The sequence below is a fragment of the Coenobita brevimanus genome, chromosome 101 (genome assembly GCF_032717465.1).
Source record: "Coenobita brevimanus isolate Jiangsu-jjx chromosome 101, ASM3271746v2, whole genome shotgun sequence".
NCBI classification, from domain to species: Eukaryota; Metazoa; Arthropoda; class Malacostraca; order Decapoda; family Coenobitidae; genus Coenobita; species Coenobita brevimanus.
The window spans coordinates 3,464,940-3,477,322 of NC_137054.1; the positions used below are offsets into that span (position 1 = coordinate 3,464,940).

At 39.1% G+C, this 12,383-nt stretch overlaps 1 protein-coding gene across 1 annotated transcript in view; it reads left to right on the plus strand.

Moving 5' to 3' along the window:
* Positions 1-12,383, plus strand: part of LOC145414889 (protein white-like) — a 73,942-nt gene that overhangs the window by 799 nt on the left and 60,760 nt on the right. The window lies entirely within an intron of this gene.

A 12,383-nucleotide genomic window follows, 5' to 3' on the forward strand; every position in this document is an offset into this window, starting at 1 on the left:
TCTCTGACTCTCTATAAGCGAGAGATTATTCCTGAGCTGAGAAAAACCGTATGGAGGTAAAAAATAAACCTAAATTTACATTGTATGGCTGAGAGGGCTAATCCCAACGTATGAGTCAGATAGAAATTTTATATCCTACTTGATTATGTTGACGACCGTAAAACTCAGCAAGAGGTCAGCGAATACAGAGAAATTTACGAATTATGGTAGAGAGGGTTAGTCCCAAAGTATGCGGGCAGCTAGATATTTGTGTCCTACTTGGCCTTGCGGACTACCGTAAAAATACACTGCTAGGATTGTAAGTAAACTGTTGCCGACCGAGTTAAATAGGGACTCGATTCTCCTGTTTTATTCTTATGTTAATGGAGTAGAGGAATAGGGTGTGCCATTATTACTGTTGCCGTACCTAACTGTGCCCTGTTTTTCTCCTTTCACTCTCGAACGCCTTTCCAACCCCGCCCTCCTCCTGTCACACACACACACACACACACACACACACACACACACACACACACACACACACACACACACACACACACACACACACACACACACACACACACACACACACACACACACACACACACACACACACACACACACACACACACACACACACACACACACACACACACACACACACACACACACACACACACACACACACACACACACACACACACACACACACACACACACACACACACACACACACACACACACACACACACACACACACACACACACACACACACACACACACACACACACACACACACACACACACACACACACACACACACACACACACACACACACACACACACACACACACACACACACACACACACACACACACACACACACACACACACACACACACACACACACACACACACACACACACACACACACACACACACACACACACACACACACACACACACACACACACACACACACACACACACACACACACACACACACACACACACACACACACACACACACACACACACACACACACACACACACACACACACACACACACACACACACACACACACACACACACACACACACACACACACACACACACACACACACACACACACACACACACACACACACACACACACACACACACACACACACACACACACACACACACACACACACACACACACACACACACACACACACACACACACACACACACACACACACACACACACACACACACACACACACACACACACACACACACACACACACGAATTCCTCGACTGAGCCAATTTTTGTCACGTTTTCCCTGTCAATTTCTATATCTCATCTCCTCATCTCCTGTCTGGCCTTTTTCTGCAACGCTTAAAATCTCTTGGTTTCCTGTCAGTCAGTCTCATGCTATATCGGTTATCCCTTATTCTTGCTATATGGCCTGCTCATCATCTCCATTTCTGTTCTTTTACAACTTCTATAATGTCTTTGACTTCAGTCTGCTCTCTCAGCCAAGTTGAACTTTTTCCGTGTCTTAAGCCTATTCCCCATACTGACCTTTGCACTGCTCTCTGGGAAAGGATTAGTTAATTTTCCATCGATTTCATTAGTTTCCAGGTTTCACAACCATGCGTCACAGCTGGAATTACACATTCGTTATATACTTTTCGTTTCATACATATTGGCAAGCTATTTTTCATAATGTCTCTGTCACAGTCTAAGTTACCTCAGGTATTACCGTCTGGTGTTATCTCAGGTATTTCACTTATGTCAGCTGAAAAGTTAGTCATTGGTACTACTGCCTTTGATGGAAACAGTTCTTTGCAAAATTCTTCAACTCTCTTCAATATTTTATCTCTGCATTTAATGACAACCGTTTTTGTCATTCAGTGATAAATATAATTTGTTGCTTTCGCAGTGCCATTGTACTTCGGATTTGTTTCAGACCTTCTTACATATATATATATATATATATATATATATATATATATATATATATATATAGATATAGATATATATATATATATATATATATAGAGAGAGAGAGAGAGAGAGAGAGAGAGAGAGAGAGAGAGAGATAGATATATACAGTATACACACACACACATCGTTTAATGCACAACTCTTCTGCATCTATCTCTGATACTCCTACCATGACACAACATCGTCATATCACACAACTGACGCGCAAACAAACACGAGTTAACACAGAATCTTAAATATGCTGGCACATATTGCTTAAACTATTGTATACACCAAAAACTTCCACTCATCCATTCGGCCACCCATCGTCCGTCATAATTACCTCAATAGTAGCGTAGGGCCCAGGGATTAGACCACCAAGCCCAGCCATTAAGCAAGGGTGAACGTCGCTGACCTTTGTGAGAAATTTTACGGGTAATATATCTTCTCTATCTTCTCCTTCTTCTCCATTCCCAAATATATTCGTCTGGATCTCCTCTATACCTCTCTTTCTTCCCTTTGCAGTTTTCTCCCTTCTCCTACCTTACATTCCCTTCACCTCGCTTCTCCTACGTATCTTTCCCCTTTTCTTCTCTTTCTGTCTGTTTCTTCTACTTACGTATATCAGGAAGGCGGGCAAACAAGGGGAAAGGAGACGGACAAACTCGGATGAACGTACATATACGTACATTATCTGCATATTTGTATCGATCAACCAATCTGACAAACTGTCACTCACTCACTCGCTCATTCAATCAATAATTCAATTAATTAATCAGTCACTTTATCTATCCATCTGTCTGTTTGTCTATGTATATCCGTATGTATATGTGTATGTATGTATGTATGTATGTATCTGTCTGCCTGTCTGCTCAGAATGTTGATGTAGGCCTTGTTTGTCCATTGCTACTTATGTCTACGTTTTTGCTGTCTAATGGTCTTCTTTGTCCGGTGTTTAAGGCTATATATCTTCCGTCCTGTCGTTACCTACACGTCCTGCTCATTTTTTTTTTTTTCTCTCGGTAACCTTGCCCAAACAATTGCCCCGTCCAACCACAGCAACTCATTAGGTGCCCCCCCACACACACGCTCACACACACACACACACACACACACACACACACACACACACACACACACACACACACACACACACACACACACACACACACACACACACACACACACGTCACCATCAGCACCCCTATTCACCCACTGGCTCACCAAATCATCGATTATAATTCACTTAGTCTCACTTGTTGAGCAACCTCTCCCCATCCCCTTCTCTGAACCTGGTTAATTTTTTTCTGGAAGTATAATCACCAGCGTCATGTTAAAACTTTTTCCCCACCACGACCACCAAAATAAGGTTGGGCAGGATCTAGGAGCAGACAAAAAAATCAATAACAGGAAACATTATCATCAAACTACAAAGCGAAATGAGCCACACATCGATTAGCGAGGGATTCAGAGCTTCGAAAATCTCGGCTTCATGCGGTAGGCGGAACCATTCACAGTAAAGTGCTCCACCGGGTTAAATCCTGCACTTCGTTGACGTGTTTTTATATAATTCTTGCCATCTCTAGACCATTTTACTGTACTCAACTCAGGAAGCATCTGTCGTAGTGAAAGGGTTATGAAGCTGTATCTACTCTCACCGGATGGAAAACTCTCCCCTCAGGAAAATAAAGTCGCCAGGCAACAGTACATATAAATGAAAACATGTCATCGGATTTTAAAGGTTAAGTAACCCATAGCAGGAGCCAAATAACGTCTGGTGGCCAGGTGGGTTAAGGAGCTTCGACTGAACGCAGTCTGTAAGGGTTTACATCTGAGGGACAGTAGGGATGTATTGCTAACATATGCCACTTTGGGAAGAGTGAGTCCGGTCACCCATGTCTTAAATATCAGAACTGAAATAGCCTAGCCCCAGGCCCCTACGCTCCTGATGGCATAAAAGAGATCTTGATGATGGATGAATGGATAGCCAAATTGATTCAGTGAGGGATATGAAAACCACGGTGCCATGACACTGCTATATCTAAGGGAATATTCAAGCTGAAGGCCATTATTTTACTAGGCATATGAGACTTAGCCGTATTTTTTTTAGCTATTTGTTATGTGTATGATATGTGGATATTCTCTTTTATGTTACTTGCAGTGAATATATATATATATATATATATATATATATATATATATATATATATATATATATATATATATATATATATATATATATATATATATATATATATATTATATATATATATATATATATATATATATATATATATATATATATATATATATATATATATATATATATATATATATATATTATATATATATATATATATATATATATATATTATATATATATATATATATATATATATATATATATATATATATATATATATATATATATATATATATATATATATATATATATATATATATATATATATATATATATATATATATATATATATATATATATATATATATATATATATATATATATATATATATATATATATATATATATATATATATATATATATATCCAGTATTGATTCAGTTTGCCTCATGAACGTACAAGATAAACTATGTAATATGCGACACAGGGGTTTCAAAGCAGTCTACAATGGCACCCTGAATATGGCCTTAAGCTTCACATTCATCACACCGTCCACTCTTACAACAGCTTGTTCTCCATCCTATACACTCTGGATGGCTTTCACTTGCATACCACCCAGTATGCATGGTCTCAGTAGCGTGTGGCTCGGTTGCCTGGTTATAAAAATGATACTCAGATACTTCCCTATCCCAGGTAAAGAGGATGGTGGATTTCAGAAGGGCAAATTCAGCCTGCAGGTCACCGGATTCACACTTCAGATGAGAATGGAATAACAACAATAATAACAAAAATTACAGCAACGACAACTATAGGAACAACAACTTCAGCAACAACAACAACAGCCCTTGGCAAGCTCCCTTATCCTACTGTCTTCAAATGATTTTTTTTTTTTAAGAATCATCCCCCTATCATCTTCGATAATCTTTTCTATTAGAATTTAAAACAAACCCTGTACTCGATCAGCACATCCTCTACCCTTCCATAATCCTTTCAGTTCGATTACCTATTTTCCATTTTAATTAAACAACCATCATATGAAATATTTTTCGAACTAGAGGAAGTAAACTACTTTATCTCGACGCCATTAGCAGCAGAGCTGAACACAATCGCTGAATATAATCGTCATTCACATATTAATCACTTAAATTACACTCACGATGATAACCTTTCATTCTGATCACCACACACACAATTTTCATATCTACCTTCACCCACAGTCTGCCGTAAGTTAGGCATATTACACCCATTTCAGTTGTTCACTTTTGCCTGAAGGGTTAGGACACTCCCACAACTTGAATGCTAGTCCTTGGCTGCATGAATATCGATGATCCTTGGTTATAAAGTAGGAATTAATCTTCTTGGTTATGAGTCAAACAGATCCTCCAGTCTGACAACATTTGGCTAAAACCTGAGGAAGACATTATCAAAGAACCGTACAAACTGACCTGAAAAATTTCGTTAAAATCTATGGGCTTACTTTACCCTATTTATGATAGTTTTTATTTTGGGAAACGGGGCTGACCCCCCAGAATTATTAAGGGGATCACGCTCCCCAAATATCGTACTACGGATGAGACTCTATTGTACAGCATATACTCGGATATCAAAGCCATAACTGCCCTCCTTTCGCTGTTTCTAATATCTTTTTATTTGGTAAGGGGGTTAACACCCTAAAATACCTGGTTGCAAATTTGTATATGGTGGAAAACCTTCCCATTAACTGGCCAAACTCACCTGGGAAGTTCATTCAAATCCATCAAATAGCCTAGGAGGAGTTAAAGCACACTCGCGCTCGCGCGCGCTCGCGCGCGCACACGCACACACACACACACACACACACACACACACACACACACACACACACACACACACACACACACACACACACAAAGAGCAGAGAGAGAGAGAGAGAGAGAGAGAGAGAGAGAGACTAAGTCTACCACAACGGTATAAGCCGCGTTGCCAAAAATGATACCATCCAGCTTTGCAAAATTCCTAAGCAAATAAGTAAATGTATAAATAAATAAACAAGAAAGCACTCAGAGAGCTCATACCTCCGCCAATGCCATTGCAGGATCAGCCCAAATGTTTAATCAATTCTTTCCTGGCCCATGACCCACCCTTCCACTAAATTTCATTGAAATTCATTAAGAACTTTTGGAGATATCGTGTGAAAAAAAAAAACCTGGATCTGGATAATGATCAGGATTACCACCAGAAACTATTGAAGTGTTCTTTGGGCCATACCCTACCCCTCAGAAAAAAAAAAAAAAAAAAGATAAAATCTGCTCATAACTTTTTCAGTAATCCTGCTAACAGACAAATGAAACTGCCATAAGTAGAGCGCTTGCCGGATGGATCCGATTGTGTCTGCTTAGTTTTCACCGGCGTGGAGGCAGCCATCTGGTGAAATTTTTTGCACTTCATTGCGATGCACAGGATGGGTATAGGAAGCTAAAAACGCATTGCCAGGTGCACCAGACGTCTCTATTCAATTTGGTAAGAAAAAAAAAATTGATGTTCGAAATCTGAAAAAATGGTGCCAATGCCGAGACCGGCCACTGGGTCCCGACGATTTTCGGACCTACAGCAACTGAGAGGTTTCAACTCCCCACCCAGCCCAGGGCCTTTGACCGATATTGATGAAAAGTAAGAGGCTTCCAGAGTTTATGGATATCTCCCTTCCGATTTTTTTGTTTTGTTTTCAGAACGAATGGCGCAAATTGTGACCTGTAGAGAACAGACTGACAGACAGACAAACAGACAAACGTACGGAACTGAGCAACATGCTTGCCGATCTTTCGATTCCGGCAAGCAACAGACTAACGCGGGCAAAAACATAACGTCCTTGACAGAGGTAATAAATATGTTGAGGTAGACCTAAGGATGGTACGACATGGAAACCAAGGCTCCAGACACGTGTCACCATGCTGGTCCACTCTGTGTCTAGGGATTGCTCTGCAACTAATATTTTGTGCATATGTTCATGAAAAGTGCTACAAAATAGGAGTTCATAGAAAGCTGTCAAGTTTTCAACTTCAGCTAAACCATTGTCTATAATATGTTTCCTCATTGCTACAAACAAGTGTTCAAAACTTATTTCAGTTGTTTAAGTACATGTATTAAATTATTGTACGACATGCCAAATGGTTTCCAGTGGTCCAGGAAACTATCTACAGTATTACGTTGAGTGGTAAAAAGTACAACCAAAAGACGCTTGGTAGAATATGTAATGGTTTCCGTCAGAGGGCTGGGTGGAGCCTACTGCTCACGAAAGGCCACTCAGGAGCGGGTCAGGCCGCAAATGCCAAGGCTGAAGACTTTAGTCCTAAATTCAGACGTCTCTGATGGGTCAAATGAAGACTGGATGATGGATGACACTAACGACATTGTTCTTGAATATACATAAAAACAGTAAATAAATAAACGACCTTCAAGGAGCCCCCCCTCAAAAAAAAAAAAAAAAAAAAAAAAAGACATTGTACGTGTATGTACCAAGAAAATCGTTACGTAGATAACCTTCAAGGAGGTTCGCAAAAAAAAAAAAAAAAAAGAAGAAGAAGGCCGACCACTAGCCTTCCGTATCTCAGCAGTTCCAAGAAACGTCTGCAAAAAAGCTGAATATACTTTCCCCTCGGCACATTTCCGTCGTTATACCGTATGCAGCCGCTACTCCAAACACTGAAAATTTTACATCGCCTCTGTGCCTACAAATGACTTACGGCAAAAGGTCATGGTGAAACTGTGGACAGGGCAATAGGAATGCTAAGACGGAAAAAAATAAAATATAATATAATACATAAGTCAGGGTAATTTTATAAGACATTTTATGTTAATACTGCACACTGCTTAGATTTACATTCATGTATTCATCAGTGATGTCGATTTTTAACAGCAAAGAGCACTCAGAGAGAGACTAACACCCTCACCCACCAACTGGTACGAGGGCCGAATATTTGATTTTCCCCCGTGACCTTGGCCTTAGACAAATTACTCTCAAAATATATGTTACTTCAATATTGACAAACAATTAGTTCAAATAAGATTAAAGCTCCACAAGTTGGCTTTATCCGGTGACCATGCTCCCTGCAACTTTAACATTTGAATGATTGTCGTCAAAATCGAATCCCTATCTCTATTAATATGAGCCATTCCACAAAGTTATGTGTACATCGGATAAATACTGTTTAAGTTGACCTTGCCATGTAACCTTCACCTTTGACCTATTGTTCTAAAATAGCAAGGAGAGTCTCTTGAATTATCTTCAACTCATCCATCCAGTTTGATCCAAATCAGATCAAACCTGTTTTAGTTATTCTGTTCACACATACAGCAACGGATGAAACTTGATCTTGCACTGTGACCTTGACCTGAGACTCTAAACTGGATATCTTTGTTGCAGCCTGACTCTTCATCGTTCCATCAGATTTGGTCCAGATCAGGTCTAAGTAGTTAGAGTTTATCTTAATCTGATCTTTGAGTGACTATTCTCAAAATCTACTTTGTTATTCTTGTTTTATCTACAATTTTTCCGCAAAGTTTGGCCTAAATATGACAAAAACGGATTAAGGTGACATTGACCTGTGGCCTTAACTTTTTATTTAAAAAATAATAGGGTTATTCCTTGGGTGACTCCCAACCACTACATGAAGTCTACTTAAAATCTGATTAAAAAACATTGTGATTTTGCCAAGAATCGAACACACGGTGCACTTTTGACCTCTGAGTGTTATCGATATTGAATCACTTTATTCTTGTGTTACTCTCAGTTCTTTCCACAAGTCTGATCTAAATTGCATGAATATTGTAGTAGTTGATGTTGCTAGATGTACATTTGATCTAGTCCTGTGACCTTGGTGTTTGAGTTATTGCCCTAAAAAAATGATTTCTTCGTGGGTTATCCTTCCTTGCACCAAAAAGTTAGTTGAAACTGGATACAAAGTGCTTATTTTGATCACACACACACACACACACACACACACACACACACACACACACACACACACACACACACACACACACACACACACACACGCACAACGCTTTCACTTGCTAAAGGCGGGCGATAATAATGTCAGCCACTTCCAACGCTATTTATCAATTCTTTAAGATCAGGCGATGTTCCAGAGGCGTGGCAGACAGCGAACGTAGTACCCATTTTTATAAAGGGTAATAAATCTTTTGTGTCGAATTATCGTCCATTAAGTCAATCATTGAGAGCTGGTAAAATGCTAAAGCCAATTTTAGCAAATAAAGCTAGAGAGCACTTAACATTTTTATCATAAAAAAGGTCAACACTGGTTCATGCAAGGACGATCCTGCCTCATAAATTTGTCATCATTTTTTTCGAAGGTTTGTGAGGCTGTAGTCGACAATAAAGACTGCGATACTATTTATCTGAACTGTATTATATCTTCAGATAAGGGTCCACGTGAAAGCTTAGGAAGATTGAGCACACGGTATAGTCGACGGTATCTTAAAAGAAATTGAATCCTGGCTGAAGGGACAAATGCTGAGATTTAATACACGGTACTTAGTCGGACCGGCTATTAGTAACCAGCGGTGTACCACAGGGATCAATACTAAGTCCTTTTATATTTATTATCAATGATCTAGACCTAGGAATAACAAGCAGCATTAGCAAATTCGCCGATGACACAAGAATGCGGCGTATCATTAACTCAACTGACGATTGTGTTAAAATTCAAAAGGACCTCGATATATATAGTCCAAATGGTCTAAGGATTGGCAAATGAAACTTAACGTGGAAAAATGTAAAGTATTTAACGTGGGCAAGATCATCGCAGATACTAGATACAACTTAGATAAGAAAGAAATTGATGAATCAGAATGCAAAGGTGATCTAGGAATCATGGTTAATAAAGACCTAATACCAAGACAACAGTGCATTAATGCGAGAAATAAAGAAAATAGGGTCGTAAGATTTATTTCACGAAGTATGAGCAATAGGATATTAAACGTAATTTTGGAAACAGACTACGTCCCATATTTTTTGGTGTTCGTACTATATAATGGATATAAATCCGTTAGAAAATGTCAGGAGAAGAATGACAAAAATAATACATGATATTTGCTACCATTTATATGAAGCCAGACTGAAAAGACTAAATTTGCACTCACTAGAAAAGCGAAGAATAAAGGAAGATTTAATTGAGGCGTTTTAAGTGGATGAAGGGAATAAATATGGGAAATATTATCATGGTACATGGAAGTGAGTATACAGGACAGAATTCAGACTAATGGTTTCACACTACATAAATTCCGTTTTAGTAAGGAGACTGGTAAAAATTTGTTTAGCAATAGAGATGAGACTGCATGTGCAGCTTTATGAAAGTTTTGCTCTGCCATGAGACTATGATTACATTTGCCTCTGTGCCTTCTTCACCCTCGCACAGCTATTGGATTTATACAAGTTCTTTTATTCGTCCCATTTGTAGTGTACAACTCTCATGTGTGTTTGGGGGTGGGGGAGCTCCCTACAATAACTTTTCAACAGGGTGGAGTTGAAGGCTTTTCGTCTCATCAGCTCTCCTCCTCGTGTGAAAATTATATGACAAGTATTGCCGACAAAATGGTAACAAAAACCCTATATGTGAGGTGGAGGTCTTTGCTGAGTAATAATGTTTCGCTCTGCTGAGCTTGGACAAGTTGCTGAGCCATACATCCAGAACATTATACCCAGACGCACCGGGGTCGGGGATGGAGGTGCTGGGACCAGGCAGGAGGGGAATTTGATCGCCTCCATCATACTGTTTCTTCTTCCCCTCCGTCCGATCCCACCATCCCCACCCCCAACCCGCTGCACCGAGATGTAAAAGCAAGTAAACATAAGAAAATAAGAAAAAAAAGATAACTGCAGTAGGCTAGCTTCCCCTTGCTAGGCAGTTCATATAAAAGCGTGACTGAACCAATGGAACAGGACAAGGATAACAAAGAAGAAGACTCTTCCCTTCTACCAAACACTCCAACGGAAACAGGCAGGAAAAAGTGAGAAAGAACACCACAAATATAGAGGAAATGATGTGCAAATTTTATAGGAAAGTGTGAAAGGAGAAAAGAAAATATCGTAGTGAATCAGTTGCGTCCAATTATCGTCCGATAAGTCAGTCTAACCTCAAAAGTTGGTAAAATGTTAGAGTCAATGTTGGCAAATAGAATTAGAGGGCACCTAGAAAGATTTAATCTCATAAACGAAAGTCAGCACAGATTTATGTAAAGACGATCCAGCCTCTCAAATTTATTATAATTTTTCCTGGATGACTATGAGACGGTAGATAATGATTAAGCTAATGATATTCTTTGTCTGGACTTTAGCATAACTTTTCATAGGATTCCGCACGAAAGCTTAGTTAAAAAGATTCGAGCACACGGTGCAGACGGCGTTAGCTTAAAGACATGTGGATAGCTTCCATGGTAGTAACTCAATTTGTACAAACAACTGGGTTCATTTGAGCTGGCAGGGAGTCTGGAAGATTGCTAGATCAGTAGGTATGAAGCTGGATTTGTATTGTACGAAGAGTGTGAACCTAATCAGATGCGCAGTTCAATTTATACAGAAATCCATGGTGTTCATACATTACTCAAGAACTTCAAATGTAAGCTGTGATCAAGTTGTGACAAGAGACAAGAAGAAAAGTAATGAAATAGGGAGGGGACCGAATATCATTCACAGGAAAAAGGAATTTAAGAGGCAAATCCAAGTGTAAGTTAATAATATCATCCAAATATGCTGCATAAATGGCAAAAGATTAAATAAAAAAAGGGTAAAGGTACACTTAGGGTTTTACTTAGTACGGAATAAAAGACATAGTCTAATTTAGAAAGACTTGGACGAAATGGACTAAAGATTTCATATTGGGGTACGACACTGGGGACTTTATTAATTGATACGTCTCTATTTATTTATGTATTAATTTATTTCATTTAATGGTGATCGGGTGATTTTTGTACGCAAAATAAAAACAAAATAAATTACCAAATGTATAAAGGTTGAAACTAATGACGACAACTGGAGTTTAGTTTTAGAATTAAGCTTTTATAATGGCGTGTACTATTTGTGTGTGTGTGTGTGTGTGTGTGTGTGTGTGTGTGTGTGTGTGTGTGTGTGTGTGTGTGTGTGTGTGTGTGTGTGTGTGTGTGTGTGTGTGTGTGTGTGTGTGTGTGTGTGTGTGTGTGTGTGTGTGTGTGTGTGTGTGTGTGTGTGTGTGTGCAAGTCCAACAACACATCAACGCAGCCAATCACCTAACAGTACATATACAG